At 41.9% G+C, this 18,912-nt stretch overlaps 2 long non-coding RNA genes across 2 annotated transcripts; one reads left to right on the forward strand and one right to left on the reverse strand.

The window, feature by feature from the left end:
- The first annotated feature begins 6,464 nt into the window (after window positions 1-6,464).
- On the forward strand, window positions 6,465-11,687 carry LOC136445898 (uncharacterized). Its single transcript, XR_010757452.1, has 2 exons — window positions 6,465-7,003; window positions 10,923-11,687. It is a non-coding gene; the product is annotated as an uncharacterized lncRNA (long non-coding RNA).
- LOC136445897 (uncharacterized) lies at window positions 10,977-14,516 on the reverse strand. The gene is made up of 3 exons (XR_010757451.1): window positions 14,304-14,516; window positions 12,838-12,902; window positions 10,977-12,268 (listed from the first exon to the last, which is right to left on the reverse strand). It is a non-coding gene; the product is annotated as an uncharacterized lncRNA (long non-coding RNA).
- Window positions 14,517-18,912: the final 4,396 nt, after the last annotated feature.

Here is an 18,912-nt window from a genome sequence, read left to right on the forward strand (position 1 = left end):
AGGAATGGAAGAAGGAGCTTAACACAAGCTCGCACTCGTGCAGTTGGCCCAGGAGGTCGCCCTGTTGGAGGCCGAGCTACAGAAGGCGCAACTTGGCTTGGCCGCTCTCCCAGCGACTCCGGCCGGTTCCACAGGGAGCGTCGTCACCAGCACAGGCGTAAAAGTTGCAGGCGTCACAGGCGCTCCCGGGAGTAGCCACACCGTGCCGCCACATTCCAGTACAACAGCCTCCACAAGTATCTCAGGCAGCTCGGAAACGTTTAGAAGCAGAAGAGAGAGCTAGAGATTTTATAAGAAGATTAGAAGAATGTGGGTCAAATGGCGAAGATGCAGAGAGAGCAGTTCAAGAAGAGAGAGCAAGAGTTGCAGATTTAATCCAACAACTCCAGGCTCAGGAACAGCAGCATCTGAGAGAAGTAAATGCACTAAAGGAAAAGATCAATTCCAAGAAGACCCAAGCCAAGTCCAGAGTAAGACGTCACCGTAACATGGGGTCAACGAAACCATCAAGCCAGCTGAAGCCGAGAGGGATTAGGAAGAGGAAGAAAACTTATCAACGGAGGCTTTTCGAAACGTTTAACTCTTTCAACTCGGAGGTTAAAAAAGCAAAGGTAATAAGATCCTCATCATTTCTCTACATTCAGGCCTTACCTGATCATGGAAAACTATACTTTGCCATATGCATTTTAATGTAGATATGGAGGAGATATTCATTTTAACCAGGTTCAATATCATGTCATTGTTAAGGCATTTTAAAACTTAGTCCTTCATCTGCAACACAGGTGGAGCTAGTGGTGCGGATCGAAACCCGAGTTTAGGTTTAGGTTCGGACTCGAGTCCAGAGGTTTAGGTTCAGGTCCGGACTTGAAAGTCCGGACCTGAACAACAATTTTGGAATATTTTGTTCCGTGTTACATGTAACATTGCAAATTGGCAGATATTTTACATGTAATTTGAAAACTATATATAAGGAATTATATACATTCAGTAATTAACACAAAGGTTCAGTTATAAACACAAAAACAGCAATGTTTTCATATTTTTCTAGTGCAAATTTCACGATCTAAGGAAGGTTTAAGATGGTTTGAAACAAAAAGGAGTGTATAAGTGAGAGATTTTTTTCAAGTCCGGACTTGTTTCCAGACGTTTAGGTTTTTTTGGACTTGAACCTAAACGTTTTACAAGTCCGGAACCGGTCCGGCCGGACCGATCCGCACCACTAGGTGGAGCTGACACTAGAAGGTGAAGACAAACCCCACAAGGTCACCTGGCCAGAGAGGAACACCCAATCACAAGGCCCACCTCAGCATGGAGAGAGAACCCCAGCTGAGAAAACCAAGCATGTACGGAAGTGGCTCAGGATCAAGGACAAATTTGTCATTTCTGATGTGGGATATCATGAGATCAGAATGATGTCCCGCTTAAACCTTGATAAGTGGCATGGATGAACACACGCCTAGTCTGTCTGCTATATGCATATCCTGCACACGGCCGTGTGTGATTCTTCAGAGGGAATTCTCTATACATGTCTCGCAGAAAATCGAGCGAAGTACAGACACGGCATACGCGCAGCGAGGCGACATCGTTAAACAAGGACAGCCACAGCAATTATTGGCCTTGAAATGCTAGCATCCAGAATCAGAACTGACACAAATATTACAGGCTTTGAAGTAATAGCATACAGTAGTGTAGTCTTCTATATTGTTGTTAACATCTCCACTCACATATGTTTATTGCACACTGTACAACTATTGTTTGAAGAAGTTTTAAGGTGAATTTACAATGTACGTTATTGATAGCCATTCTGACCGTTTCAAAGTCGATTGAATTTATTCTAGTAACATTGCTGATAAAGACATTTGACTTCATACATGTGTGTTTGATAAAATTTAATTGAGGATTAACCACGAAGCACAAATTACGGTTAGTAATTTTCTAATAGTAACAGACGGCGGGTACGGACCAGAGCCGCCAGCTGACGTCGCGATCATGAACGACCCACCGGAGACGGATCTGGTGGCGAGGCTCACTGGATGAACTGCGGGTGACCGAAGAAGCGCTGAAGAAGAAGAAGGCCAACCTACCACGGTGGTCTGTCACTAGGGTATTCTTTCCCGTTGCTACGCGCGTTCGACAAGGTATCGGGTTACCCGGGGCAAGTTTTTGGCTAACGGCAAAACATTTATGAATAAACAAAATAGTAGGGACGGGAAAATTTGGTAAAAATAAAACGGAATAAGCGATTTTGCAAACTTTGAATGTCGACAATTTGCGCTGAATGGCTCATTTTTCTATACTTTGCTCCCAAACACGATTATTTTCAGGTTTTAGGGAGACCGTTTTTTTCAGGCACACATCGCAAAGGCCTGGCTTTAAATGTCAATGAATATCTCTTATCTTCATATTTTTCGTCGACCAGGAACAAAACAAAACTTTGTGTTTTTGGGATTTTTTAATTTCTTATTCTAAATATTGTAAATATCGACAAATCTGTGAAAAAACGGCATTTTTTGACATTTTTCGCACTCAATCACCCATAATTCAAAATCAAGGACATTTTTCAAAAATCCCAAAAACACAAACCTCGGGAAAACCGTTACGGTCACTTTGGATCGTTAATGAAATAAGATGGATGTTTCTTTGAGCCGTACCTTTACGATGTTTGAACGCATGTCATCCGGCACGTATAGCGGGAGGGGGTAATTAACACCGCCGTAAACAACCCTTCTAATATTCAATGTCACAAAAAACGACGCCAGTTGCTTCGTTACATATTAGATGTCCACAACAAAGTGCCAGCATGGATATACTCTCCAGAAAACAGGTAATATTTGCGACAAACGTAGTTTTTTTCCTGAAGCAAGGAAAGGGGCCCGGCCGCGCAGATTTACAGTAAGAAATTCCAATGACCGCAGGTGACCCCGAATCGAACGCGCGTTCGGATTCGATTATGTCATTTCGAACATCATGGAACAGCGTTCGAATTCGGCTGGACATGGGAGTTTCTGAGCATGAATTTGACCACCGTGTACTGTAGCAACGACGGGGACAAGACCGGATGATACAGCGTCTAGCCTTACAGGAAGAACGGTGTCGCCCGTATCCTGAACTCCAGACCTTGCTGATGAACGACTACCCTACACGACAGAACGCCGCCTACTTCGCTCCCACACCAATGGGTCGGGTGCTACCTCGGTCGGGTTCTCACCTCTGGGCGGAAGACTATCATATCATCGCTCGTCCCTACCTGCCGTTTTCCGCTCCGGCCCCGAGGCGACCGTTAAACTTGCAGACAGCGGTCAGCCGATTGCAGAGTGAGGTAGCGGCATTTGAGGAGCAAATCGAGGAGAACCGTCAGTGCCGACAGCAACTTCAGGCACTGGGCGGAGAGAAGCATCATCCGACGCTCTGGCAATTATTCCGGGAATAATAAGTAGGCTTATTGCCATTAAGAATGTAAATACAGATTAAAATTGTCATGCTACATGCAACTTACTTTCATTTTCTATCCCTTTTTCAGTTGCATCTGACTGGCCGCATGAAACAAATGAGCTGCAACGTGAGTAATACTCTTTATTATTCAAACATAGTTCGTTTTCCTTTGACGTGGAAAACAGACATAAACAAAAAAAGTCACAACATACAGAAAGCTCTTACACACCACCCTGTATACTACGTGTACCTTTCTTTACCGTAATTACATCTTGACAAATTGTACCATGTATGTAAAGCCCATACAGCCGGAGCCAATGCCAACATTACAATACATGTAATTACAGTTCACATATGCCTTTACTTCATAATTATTACAGGGATCCTAGACGACTGGAAACAGCCACCACAGCCGCCACGACCTGATCATGATCAGACACACAACGGAACGGTAAGATACATACATTAAATGCAGTCAAACATGAACAAGCCACCTTCATAATGTCATCCCAATTTTAAGCATGTAACTCATTACATTGCACAGCCCAACCGCAACCTTGATGGTACCTAGGGCGACAAGGAATTGTGTCCACAGATCTCTGACCCTGTCTGGAGCAGTTCTGTGGAACAGCCTGCCTGTAGATGCCCAGCGTGCTCCAACGCTATGGATGTTTAAAACCAAGATATAGAGCTGGAGGGACTGGCCTAACGATTATGACTTGTATGATTATGATAATGTATTGTATGATTATGATAATGTATTAAGTAATTATTTATTTTGCTTCTTTCCTGTGACACCCCCCCCCCCTCCACCTGGACCCCTGGGAAGAACGGACATGTAAATATTTAAGGAAAATAAAGGTTTACTACTACTACTACTACTACATACACCTCTCAAATACAAAAGCTTCCACACAGTAACATCTTCCTTTTAAACTTAAAACCATGCTTATAATCTACTGTTTACATACCATTACAGGTCCACACACCCAAAAGAAGACAGAAAAAAAATAAAAGTGAAAGACTGTTCCGTGGTCCTGACAAACTTCAACTCAACCTCATAAGATGGCTGCTTCACCAAACAAGATGGCTGCTTCACCAAACAAGATGGCTGCTGTCTTGGGGAGTTCTCTGCAGTGAGGATAGAACTCCATCACAATCCTCCTCCAGAGTAGCCCTTACAGGTCTGCACTCTTGTCAGTTGATATTTTAGATAGGGTTTCAAGTTTTCTTGTGTTTATTGTGTTGATTTTGTTTTGTTAGATAGCCATATCTCCAACGTCAGTCTCTGCCCCTCTCACTGACATCCATGCTGGATGGACAGTGGCGATTACGCTCTTTATTCTTTGAGTTTATCAACTTTTTCTTTATTTTCTGGAAAACCTGCAACTTGAAGTCAACATATGATCAGAAAAATTGAACTGCTGGCTTGCACAGTTCAATAGAGCATCAAATACGTGTGCTTAATACACCCCCTCCCACCTCAAGGATGTGGCGTCTCATCAGTCTGTTTATTATCAGTTATTTCATCTGTGAACCGTCGAACAACATGACCTCGCCCAGTCTCATGCAGAACAAAAAGGGCCTACATCTAGCGCATGTTAACGTGTGCAGCCTGAGGAACAAAGTCGTCGACCTGGAATGCCTTCTCAGTAACAACAATGTGCACCTTATCGGTATCAGTGAAACTCACCTTGATGCAAACATCCGAGATGGTGAGCTACAGATTCCAAACTACGACATCATTAGACTCGACAGGAACATTCGTGGAGGAGGGGTAGCCTTCTACATCAGAAATCACATTCCATACAAGGTACGATCAGACTTGACAATGGATGGGGTGGAGATGCTCTGGATTCAAGTTCATTTGCCATTTTCCAAGCCAATACTGGCTGCAGCTCTCTACAGACCTCCAGGCTCTAATCGAGCGTACTTTGACTCACTTCTCATGTGCATAGAGAAGGCATCTAGGGAAAACTTGGAAATGTGCGTACTTGGCGATTTTAACATCGATTGGAATGTAACTTCACCCATGAAAGAAGACTTACTAAACTGTGCCACAGGGTGTAATCTGACTCAAATCGTCAGTGTGCCTACACGAAAGAGCCTGAATAAACATGGCCAAGTAACATCAACATGCATTGACCTTGTATTTGTCACATCTTCAACCATGTACAGCAAAGCGAAGGCAACATCCTGGGGTTGTACAGACCATGACATCATCACTGTTACAAGGAACACTAGAGTGCCGAAACAACCACCTCGGGCAGAATATAAACGAAGTTATAAGACTTTTGACACAAATGACTTTATTGATGATATTATGTCCGCACCTTGGAATGTTGTAGAATTGTTTGATGATGTTGAGGATTCAGTAAATGTTTTCACAACTATTTTTAACATGATAGCCAATTTCCATGCACCTGTAAGGCGTTTTACCGTCCGGTCTAATCAGGTTCCGTGGTTAGATGCAGAGCTGAAAGAAATCATGTTAATGCGAGATGAAGCAAAAGCTTCTGCAGATGCTTCTTCATTACCATCAGATAGAGCTGTGTACAAAAAACTACGGAACTATGCAGTGAAGTTGAACAGGAAAAAGAAAGACCTTTATTTCAAGACAAAGATAACGGAGAATGCTGGTAATCATAAACAGATGTGGAATTCGATTAACACATTACTCGGCCGCAGGAAAACCCACTCCCCATCTTGTGTGGAAATTGATGGCAAGTTTGTTACTAAACCATTTGACATTGCTAACTACTTTAACAACTATTACATAGATAAGATCAAAGCCCATAGAACAGAAACAGATACAGAGCTTCCAACTCCTACTGTAACGGATCTGATAGATCAACATATTATGCATGACAAGGAATGCCATCTGAATTTCCACACTGTTAGTAGGGATGACATCCTGAAGCTGTTGGCCGACATTCCCATGTCAGCAACATGCGGTGTGGACCAAATGGAAAACAAACTAATGAGATTGTCCTCTTTGCATATTGCTGCACCTGTTTGCCACATTGTCAATCAGTCATTAAAGGAGAATTCCACTCAGTAAGCGGGTATTTTTTTCTGATAAATTATGCTTTTCTAAAAACAAATACGCCCGAGTTTTGACTGAATTACCTCTTAGGACTTTTCGACAGTAATCCTTTTCAAATCCATGTAATCCCCCACAGACCCGCTCTTTCTACTCTGCTGTATACGCATGCGCACTAGTCCAAACACGGAACAGACGACAAAACTGTCATGGCCGCCACAGACTCGGATGAGTTGGGCCCTAATGACATCAGGCCATTTGCCTTTAAGCCTGAACATGATTCAGGACAATTAGAGAATGGTGATTGGAAAGAAGACCCTGCCGGAGCCTCCGCTGGAGCTGGGACCGCCACAAAAGCAGAAGCGGCATAGGACGGCCGCGGTGACCAGACGGAGGGTTCGCGGCTAGATCCTGGGGAGCTACACGAGGAATTCCATCCCCTCTGTCTCATGAGGTCTGCACTCAGACTGCACTTATACGGTGACATAACCTTGGAATACAAGATGTCAGAGTGCCATTGAGCAATAGGTAAATGTTGTTACTTTGTTTCTGTCCGTTTTATTTTGCATATCTACAACATCGACCTGTGTGTCAGGACTCATGATCATGATAAGCTCACGAAAACGTGAGGCGGACTTTGCGACGTTCTTACCTGGGGTGCTGGCTGCATAGTAGTAGTACCACTGTATAACCCGATATATTACGTACCGAGAAGTTTTAAATAAGCTTTCTTGATGCATCTTGTGTGAAGAAATGGACAGTAATTTTGTAATTACTTGCATTACTAAGGTTGAAAAGTCGGAAAATGTTACACAGTGTGGGAGGGGGGCTGTCAGTGCAATACCAAGATCTGAAAATCATCAGACTAAACAAAAATGGCCAGATATTGTCTACATATTCACATAGATGTGTAGTAAGGATAAGGAAAATATTGTGCACATATTCAAATAGATGTGTAGTAAGGATAAGGGAAATATTATTTGGATAAATAAATCATAAAAAAGACAACATTCTCGTCCTTCTGCAGAGTACTTGTATTAAGGCGCCGCCTAACCTCCAGAACCTAGCCGGCCGCCAAGAAAACTATTCCTGCGGGACCATTTCCGAAGCGCTGCCGAACGCTAATATATGCAACATGTGAAAGGAGCCTGCCTGGTGTGGGCGGAGAACACAAACACCACATGCGGTGCACGCCGCAGGTTATACATTTTGCTGAGTTTCTGTGGTTGAAAAAAAAAAAACTATTGAAAGACCCTGGAAAGCATGCAATACTCAGAAATAAAGGTAAAACGTTTTGTGACACAGACGTATGGGGACGTACCCTTCCAAGGCAATTGTTCGGACAGAAATTACCCCGGCCCGGACAACTAGAAGTGCCTTGATCGTACGGGCAGAGAAAACGCAAGTGGCTGACTGTACCAACATAATATTTGAGTTTTTATAAAGTAGTAAATCTTTCAATCTACACCAAAATATTGCAAGGATGTATTAAAACAGTTTATATACATGCTAAAAAGAATACAAAATAAAGGCACAAACCAGTAGGTTGAAATGGGTCTGTCTGAGTCTCTATTTTTCTTCCGTCTTTAGATACATGTGGTATTGGTAACGTTACAGTCCAAAGTTAGGTGTCATTATTTTTGATCAGTAAATATCTCTCGTAACTGGGGTAAACGTTAACGTGCCTCGTCAGAAAAGTAGTTTTATGGTCAGGTGAATATTCTTATATGTTATCTATATGGTTTAGTAGCTGTTGTATACAACGTCTATGCAGGATTTCATCAAAACTTACGTGTCCAATTTCCTCTGAGGAACTTACACGAGGCACGCAGCTGGAAAAAATCCAACTGACACAAAGCCCAGTAGACAAGCCTGCACTGAACTTTCGTCAACCTTAGTCCTAATTCACCTACATAACCTACTATTTTTACAGTATACATGGTAGGGATGCGTACCTAAACCCATTTTCAGGTTCAGGTCCGGACCTGAACCTAAAAGTTTAGGTTCAGGTCCGGACCTATTAGGTCCGACCTGAGCCCATGGCATATCTGACTAATTGCCAAACTTCTATTTACTAGTACTTGGAGTGTTCTTACATTGCACCGTGATACACATACATGTACTTGAACCAGTCTAACACTGTTTGTCATGGAGCAAGACTGATATCATGTTAGGAGCACCAGCAAAAATCTATGAGCACCACTACAAAAAGTTGGAAGAACAAGCAAAAGTCTTGGCCATACCAAGTAATACTCCTATTAATAGTATTAATCAATGTTAACAACCAGGAATAAAGTATTTCAATAGATCATAAAAGATAAAAGCCTACATTGATGGTGCAGAGCAATTGGCAATTCAATTCAATTCATTCAGTACCTTCCTACATGCTAAATGATACTAGTATGAGGGATTTTTAGAAAAATTGGGCATAGGTTCCCCGGCTGGCCCCTATCCGGGGGCCACGGTGCCTCAAGTTCAACAAGTTGAAAAATACACAATGGTATTTTTTACTTGGAACAAGGCAAGTAATGATTCACATAACCTTGAAATATGAATAAATAAATAACTCTAAAACTTATCTATTGGTTTCATTACCAAAACAAATGAAGTCAAATTCCATAATTTGAAACTTCACTGCTGGCATCAAGTTCAACATTTTGACAGGCATTTTTTTTCACCCCCACCCTCTGTCTACAAACAATCCAAAATACTTAAGTATCCTTAAAATTCTTGCTCAATAGTATCAAAAATGATCTGTTTGTGCCGGCCCAGTCAAATATCTTCGGTTCCTTTGAAACGCGCAGTTCAAATTTCGCGCGTCAGGACCGCGCGGCGCGGCCATCCAATGACAGGCCGACCGCATGGAGAAAGCTTTGCTATGCATTATAGACCGCAGCAAAATGATAGTAGCGCCATAATGACGGGCAAATCATGAGCTTTGAAATGATACCAGTAACAAAAAGAAAAATTAAATATTTTGGGGGATAAAACTCCACTACAATTGATTCATTGATTTTTGATCGTAAAAATCATCGATTGAACAGGTCTAAAAATGACCGCAGGAAACAGCCTTTTCATTCTGCTGCGGTTTAAAAACATCATGGCGGCCGATGGAAACGCACGGCTAGCGCTCACTTTCATTGGCACATTCCTGGCGTTTGAAACATTTTACAAATCAAACAAATACATCACAAAGGCAAGAAACTTATATCCTTTATTTCTATGGGTAATTTTGCCACTACGAACGGATAGTTTTTGTACCGCGGGCGCGGAAACATGATAGAAAATTCACCGACGATTTTCGCGGTAACGTTAGGGTTGGAATACCTAAATTTCAGCTTACCGCTTAGTTCTGCAGCCATTATCTGGCGCAGGTCTTAATCTTTTATTGTTGCACCGTGCGACCGTGATTTTAGATCTAGTGGCATTCTCAAAAAACTGGTCGCATATGCGACTAATCCAGTCGCACTCACGAGCGCTGGACTCTAGAACGAAAAAGACATAATGTGAGTGCTAGATTTTTTTACCGGTCCAGTACCGAAAAAACCGGAAAACTGGGTTTCGGTTTTTTGGACCTGAACCGAAACGTTTTTTCAGGTAATAACCGGACCTTAATAACCGGTACGCATCCCTAATACATGGTCTAAAATGTTTCTAAGATGTTCCTCTGTTCTGAAATGCAATGTGTGGTTCCTTTCTTCGAGCTTCTCGGCCGCCGCGGGTTTGTTTTGTTATCTGGCAGCTGGCGGTCCCCCGAGGACCCAAGCGCGCCGCGTGGCCGGTGATTGACACTTCACTTATGCATACATTTGCCTTCGGCAAGGTTCGCGAGCGCTTGTAGCCAACCAACTCCTATGTTTTTGTGACATTAATTCTCGGCTTTCGTTCGGGTCACGCCTTATTTGGGCATACCATACGTTGGTTGAACGTCCTGTGCTCGTGAGTAATGCATTGTGCCCGGCGTGCGAGCCGCGCCGTGCCTGCAAAACGGGCCCCAAATTTGGGACGAAAATTAAGCATTTTTCCTCAATATACAATTATTTTTGGTAAAATCTTAGCAAATCTATGATTACCCACATGTGTCGGTACCCAGGTGATTGTTTACGACCAAGATTTGGGCAATATTTTCAAGTTTGTAGGCACTAGAATTGTCAAAATCAAGCAGTGCCCCGCAACCCGGAAGTCAATTTTTCCAGCGGTATTTTTGATATATTTTTCCCCGAACTTTCACAGAATAACTTTATAATGGTAATACTTATATGTTTTTGTACATTGTTTGTGAAATTCATGGAATATAACCCACAAATACGAACGCTAGAGCGTTGAGAATAGACTAACCCCCTCGTCCGCGCAGCGCGGTGCCGCGAAGCTAATCCGTCGCCTTAATCTTGATACAAGAAAAAAACATGTAACATTACAATTTACATGCATTTTTTATTTCTCCCAGGATCTTACGATACTGACAATTCACATGCTGGGTTCACAAACGACGCCTAGGAAGAACAGTGTGCCGTGTGGTTCTATTCTGTGTGGTCAGCAGGATAAGGCAGGCCTATCCATCTGAAGATGGGACATACATAGGTTTTCTTGAGGCAGATAAGTAGGTCACTAGGTGAGCAGAAGAGCATGTAGGTTTAGATATCATGGCCAAAATTGTATTTACAGAATTAGGACATTTTGCTGCTAAGATGTTTCGCCATCACCTGTCCAGTTGGTCTATAAATCAGTTTGTATTCTTCTAACTCAATACTGTAAGTATTAGAATTAGGGTGAGGGTTTAGCTGGTAAGTCAAAGAACAAACTTGATAACAGTCTTACATGTACACAGGGGTTTCCAAACTTCTAACACTGCATAACAGGTGTGTTTCAACCAAATATAAAAAACTGTCTAGTACCTGTATGTATTCATTTTTATATATTCATGGTTAATAGTTAAATTTATATGGCAGGCCGAATGGAAACCTTAGCTATTGTCCAAGTATCATTATTTCTACATTCCTTTGAACTAGTTGTACAGCAAGAAATACATATACATGTATATTACAAGGATATACAATTATATTTCTGAATAATTTTTAAAAATGGATTGTGTTTACATTTGAGACAGTATTGTTGGACACACATAAACTTGTGGTCGTTGTAAAATGGAATATTTACTTCTGAGATATGTAGGCAGGACATTTATTAATAAAATGCTCCAATGGATATACAATTGGCAACTTGTCCTCATCAATCTAATAAACATAACCTGTGACATATGACATCAGTATATTACTAAGTATCTACCAGGACCTATATTATGTAAACTACTGTTGACATGTTCATGTTACATTTTCAAGCATCAATATGTATAGTCTAGTATTTGCACATTTTATGTGTCTATAGCAGAGAGAGCACCAGAATTTTCAAAACATTTCAAAACATAAACTACATATACACGTAGTTTAGTCATGTAAGGCATGTATGCTGAAAAAAATCAGTACAAAAATGAGGAAAAAAATTAAATTGACTACAGAATGATTGAGCATATAAAGGGGCTGGCTTATGGTCTTCAAAACTTGTTTGGTACTGCGCAATAGCTGCCTGTTTGTCTGGCCTGGGAATGTGGGCAATGTTAGGGGGGTAAGTCTGGCTTTGGGAGCACCTGGTCCCCCCAGTACTCATTGGACTCCCGGCGCCTGTGCACGACAGCCTCCAACAGCATTCTTCTGAAAGTGTAGTCCTTCTCGTAGATGTTCTTCACCACATCATCCCTTTGCCTTTTGCTGTAGCCCAGAAGCCACTTTAGATCACCTGCAGAGAGAATGTATTCTGAAGTCAACTACATCTTTGTGATTCGTAGAGTTAATTCATTGATACAGAGGTGCCAAAATAATGCTAAGCCGGCAATTTTCCTTCACATTAAAAAGAAAAATCATGAAGATGTACGATTGTACACTACTTGTATTATACAGCTTGACATTTTGTCCAAAAACAAAGAACATTATTATATTACTTGTTTAGTTAGCCATAGAATTTCAAAGTCACTCTAAGAAAAGGTTTATAATTCATTGTTTACTATTCTATGCTATGCATACAAAAATATTTCTGTTCACTTACATCTTTAGGTTACTGGTTAGGTGCACCGGTACCAGTGCAGTAATTATCCAAACAATGAATGTCAGGCCCTGCTAGTATCATACACTTTTTTTCCCTCTTTTTTACCATAAGAAGTAATCTTACCAATGACACACAATATGACAGCCGAGCCCAAGATAAAATTCAATGTTGTCATTGCAAGAAGTAAGTGTCCATAGATGAGAACAAGCTAGAGATGTTACATCATTTTCTACATTATATAAATTATACTAAAAAAACACTACCTTTTGTCTTGGGCGTTTCCCTGGGCTTTTCCTTGGATTTTCATTCCTTGGCGTCCTTACCATTTCTATCAAAAAAACAAAATGACAGTAATGTATTTACTGAAAATATACGCATCAATCATGAAATCATTAAGACAGACATTCTGCGTCATATAGATATAGATAGATACATAGTTTATGTAATCAGAGTACAAATGGAAGTCATATGTTGACCCGAAATAAGCCAGATCAAATGAATCATGGCGGTGTCTGTTAGTGTGGCCAACCTCAGACACAATTTCTCACAAACTCTATAACTGTAAGCTTGAAAGCTTATAGAGTTTGCGAGAAATTGTGTCAAGCTATATGATTGTTAAAACAATCATAAAGCTTGGCTATCATATATCCTGGAATGTACACAAAAATTTTGAAGTCTAATACGGAGATTCGGGTACTTGAGAAGTTAAGTAAGGAGTTGAATTTAGACCAGACCAAATGTCAATAACAAAAAAAAATGGAGTCCATGACAAATCAGCACGTCTGCTTGCATAGCCCATTTCTGGCCCTAATTTCTCGCTAACGGTTGATGTGCCTAGCTAACGGAAGCAGTCGAATGACTATCATATATTCAGGAATGTACGCAAAAAGTTTGAAGTCGCTCACATCTTGGAATACAGATATTTTGACACTTTAGAGTGGAGTTGAATGTAGGTCACCATTATGGCAGGCGAAATGGCGTCGATGATAACTGAACCATCTTCTTGCCCGACTTTCTCGCTACCGGTTGTGCCGATAAGCTAACCAAAAATAGCCGAGTGACTCACATATTCAGGAATGTACACACAAAGTCTGAAGTCGCTGGAGTTTGGGAGGACAGAGATCTGGGCACTATAGTGATGAGCTTTTTGTAGGTCCCATACCCAGGCAAAATGGCGGCGATGATAACTGTGCCATCTTCTGGCCCGAATTTCTCGCTAACGGTTAATCTCATACGCTAACGAAAATAGCCGAGTGACTATCATATATTCAGGAATGTACACACAAATTCTGAAGTCGCTGGTGTTATGGAGGACAGAGATTTTGGCACTATAGTGAGGAGCCTTTTGTAGGTCCCATACCCAGGTAAAATGGCGTCGATGATAACTGAGCCATCTTCTGGCCCGAATTTCTAGCTAACAGTTCATTTGATACGCTAACAAAAACAGCCAAGTGACTATCATATATTCAGGAATGTACACAACAAGTTTGAAGTGCATCGGCTCTTGGAATACAGAGTTTTTGGCATTCTTAAAAAATACCTTTTTGCTATCTAAAATGGCTACTTCTATGCGTGTAGAAAATACTACGGAAGGACAACAACAACAACAACAACATAAAATCGAAAAGCGCTGGCCAGGCAGTTCTGATAACGATTGTGCACACACATTTGGTCTACTCAAAAATGTATTCCTGAACTTCATAGCATCGTCATCTATACCAGTACCAACCTGTTCTCTCATCGGGGTCCATCTGGCATGCCCTCCCTCCATGTTGGCAAGCCCTCCCCTCGGTACCGCACCGCGCATTGAATTCTGGGATTGTTGGTTGGATCCTTTGGGGGTTTCATGCCTTGATCACTATCATGAAGCGCCTTGCGTTCAGGCTCCCACTCATGGTAAATTTTACAAGACAAACTAGATCCAAGGATAACAATTCATTCTCAGATGAATGACAATTCCCGCTTACAGAGTGGAATACTCCTTTAATCACCGGCAGTTTCCCCAGTCAATGGAAGGCAGCAAAAGTACGCCCCTTACCAAAAAACTCAAGAATGCCGCTTACTGGAAAAAACAGCCGGCCAATTAGTCTCCTTCCAGTGTTAAGCAAAGTGTTAGAAAGAGTAGTTCGTGATCAGATTTTGCAATATGTAACCATTAACAGCATTGTATCAACTGCACAACATGCCTATCGTCCTAATCATTCAACCACTACTGCAATGGTTAAGATGACAGATGACTGGCTGTCAGCTATGGATAGAGGGGAGCTTGTGGGTGTAGTGTACATAGATTTTAGTGCCGCGTTTGACCTGGTTGACCACAGTATTCTGCTAGCCAAACTTAAATCTTACGGTTTTCAACCAGGTGTTCTGTCATGGTTCAAAAGCTACTTACAAGATAGAACGCAACTTGTTTACATCAATGGTCAGTTTTCCGAGCCACTAGGGCTTGAATGTGGAGTGCCACAGGGCAGTTGTTTAGGTCCGTTATTATTTACCCTTGATACAAATGATCTTCCGTTAGCTGTATCCCAATGCACGACTGAAATGTATGCCGATGATACGTCACTTTACAAGGCAGCCAAGTCAGTTGGTACTATTGTGGCAGCTTTACAACCGGATCTTTTAAAGGTGGTAAAATGGGTCCGTGCAAATCGTTTAGTTATGAATGTTTTGAAAACAAAGTGCATGTTATTTGGTACTGCACGCAGGCTTGCTCTTTTGCCAGACACTTCCCTGAACCTAGTTATTGGTTCAGAGAAGGTTGAACAGGTAATTGAATCAGCCCTCCTGGGTTTGCATATGGACCCATCGCTTTCCTGGAACCTTCACATTAAACATCTCATGGCTAAGCTATCATCAAACCTAGCCTATGTTAGAAGGTATGCCTGTTATCTACCTGATACAATGTGCAAGGTTGTTGTTCAAGCACTAGTGTTATCAATCTTGAACTATTGCTCACCTGTATTGGCTAGTGTACCAGATTCATGTACTAAGAAGTTACAAGTGATACAAAACAAAGCCTGCAGACTGGCCCTTAGATGTTCATTTGACACTCCAATCGCGAAAATGCACTCTGAACTTGGTTGGCTTTCAGTAAGAAATAGATTTGACGTCAGCACTCTTAAGTTATTCTTCAAGATTGTTATGATAGGTGAGCCATATGAGATTTACAAAGCACTTGTACCAGTCCATGCATCGCACAGCTACTCTACTAGGCAATCAGTGCACAATTATTATCTTTTCAAACCTAAGAACAACAGCGGAAAGAGAATGTTCAGCTACAGATCCGTAATGTTATGGAATGCACTACCTAGCGAATTCAAGATCGTATCGGATGTTAGACACTTCAAGAAATTGGTTGATCAATTGTATGCGACGTAATGGTTTTAACTTGATGATGGATTGATAGTTTGATTTGTAAATAGTTAGCAATTGTAGAAACTTGCAGGTATGTTTTTATTGCAGTATGTAAATATGTAATTATGTGTGTACGTATGTATGTATTTTGTGATGTACATGTAGTGTTTATGAGCCCTGGAAGATTAGCCCCCTAGAGGGGCTAAAGGGTATCTCAATAAACTCAACTCAACCTCACAACAGGTATGTTCACAATGCTCTAGACGATATTCAAATCAATTCCTAATATGCAATCCTCCATATTTATTTACTTACAGCATATATTTCCAAAACAATACCTCAACACAACATATATCAAGGGATAGTCTTCAAGAGCCAGAAGATTGTAATCCCGAGAGCCATGCGGAGGGAGATGCTCGACATTTTGCACCAGAGTCACATGGGTCAAGAGAAGACCAAGGCAAGGGCCAAGGACATTCTGTTCTGGCCAAGCATGAATGCTCAAATTGAGGAGAAGATACAACAGTGTTCCATTTGCCAGGAGCACCAAGCCTCCAACCTCAAAGAGCCGATGATACTACAGGCGGTCCCAGAGAGACCATGGCAGAACGTTGCCACAGACCTGTTTTGCTACAACGGTGACGACTTCATGATAGTCACAGATTATTACAGCAAATTCTTTGAGTTTGTAAAGCTCAACAAAACCAAGTCTACAGATGTCATCACAAAGATGAAAAAGCTGTTCGCAACGCATGGGATACCTGAGAAGGTGGTGAGCGACAACGGCCCACAATTCGCAAGCGAGCTGTTCGCCAAATTTGCAGAAGAATGGGGATTCATGCACGTCACAGCGAGCCCCAGGTACCCGCAGTCAAACGGGTCGGCAGAAAGATCTGTTCAAACAGCCAAGCGTCTGTTACGCAAAGCAGAAGCAGACAAGAGAGACCCATACCTGGCATTGTTGGATTATCGCAACACACCGATCGACGGCCAGCTTGAGTCACCAGCTCAAATACTGATGGGCAGAAGACTGCGGACAAGACTGCCCACAACGAATGCACAGCTAATGCCGAGAAACGTGGATCACAAGAACGTGAAGCTACATCTCGAAGCAAGGCAGCACAAGCAGAAAAACTGGTACGAAAAAAGTGCCAGGAGTCTCCCAACTCTATCAACAGGAGACACAGGAGACATTTCATGTTTTGCAGCCTCCTCCTCCTCCAGCCTACTCACAGCGCCCATGAGTAGACGCCTCAGCAGCAAGAGGAAGTGAAGTTAGCAGAACGTGTTTCGCTTAAAAATAAAATCATGAAGCCATCACTTGATTTGTGTCGTCTCTTCTTAGATTCAATCTGGTTTATTTACTCTGTACGCATAAAACATATTACAAACTTAGGATGATGTTGTTCACAAAGCTGACTGTTCTTCACATATATAAACAAAATGTTCAAGTTGACCTGCACCTGTTTATGTCTTTGAGTGTGAACAACTCTAACAAGAGGAGAATGGGGCTGTTGCATTGTAGGCAATCACCGGGAAGACAAACATATAATACAGAACAGGCTTATCGAAATTACCTGGGGACCGCGTTCCAATGTATAACGCACTAGGAGCCGCAATATTATTATTATCATTACGCCAACATGTTTTACAGAATAATCACATTAAGTATAAAGTTGCTGCGTTTTTTTTATACGCTGAATTGTCAATTGTGATGGAAATTAGTTGACACTGAAAATAACACTATACCATTACATCTCGAAGATGGAGCAAAGACACAATGTCGTTGCTTGGTGAGAACTGTAGAAAAACCAAGCCCTAATAGACTGATCCTGACTGTCCATCACAATTAGCTGTTCGACCAATAAAAAATTCCTTACAGCTTACACTGTTCAAAAATTATAAACACCAGTACAAAAGCAATCAAAGTCAAAAACACAATCAAGATTAGCCGCATATTCATAAGACGCTCCCTGTTTGGCCGCACTATTTTATGGCGGCACATGTGTACGCTCTGGCTGGGGAGGGTATTCGGTGGCGGCTGGATGATGACGTAAGTAGTTCTGGAGGCTTACTCGGAGGGGGTTTCGAGATGCCGTTCTTTAAAATTACGCCAAACCGTAATATCAAACCGTGTATATCAAAGAGGATTGTCCCTTTTGAGGCCCGGTCCTGAAACACCTAAAGTGCTTATTGTATGACCTCCAAATTTTCAGGAGATGATTTACAGGTCAGATAACATAATGGACCGTTCCAGTCGAACACCATAAGCCCCGCCCCGTGTTCCATTTCGAACACTTCCGTCAAAAACAGCCTTTGACAGACAAAAACTGCCGCATTCGCCAGGCTGTCGAGAATGCGGACTGACTTGTGTTGAGCTTCTTTGGCTCTGAACCCTTTGATAGCCGACTAAAGAAAAATGCTATGCCTTCTTTGTGGAAGGTTGTATCTGTTATAGTTAATGATCGACCCCCAGAATCCCAACCTTTAACCCTGACTAATACGTCATGAATAAACACTTCATCTTACAGCAGTATGGACTCCGGGTGTCTCAATCTTTAGCTCCCTAGAGACTACTTATAAATGTGCTGAGGACATAACATCTGGCGACGAGAAATAAACCTACGTACGGAGAGTGAACTTCTGAACTGTGAGTAGTGTCATTTGTCCTCCGTTAAGCACTCCAAACTCAAGAAGATGGCCTTTCTTTCAACGAGTAACCTCCAGCCGTTCCCGCCACATGAGGAGCGTCAGTCTATTGGACCCAGATGGTAGCGATGGATAGATCGTTTCGAGAACTATTTTGTTGCGTATAATATCACGACTGACGAGCGAAAGAAAGCCTTGCTTCTTCATTTGGTGGGGGAGGAGACAAGTAACATCTATCGTAACCTGGCTCCAGATGACACTGATGATTTTGCAGGGGCCAAAGAGCGCCTCAATACGCACTTCGAGCCACAAGTAAACAAGGTGTTCGAAAT

This window comes from Branchiostoma lanceolatum, chromosome 12, assembly GCF_035083965.1.
Source record: "Branchiostoma lanceolatum isolate klBraLanc5 chromosome 12, klBraLanc5.hap2, whole genome shotgun sequence".
Classification (NCBI taxonomy): domain Eukaryota; kingdom Metazoa; phylum Chordata; class Leptocardii; order Amphioxiformes; family Branchiostomatidae; genus Branchiostoma; species Branchiostoma lanceolatum.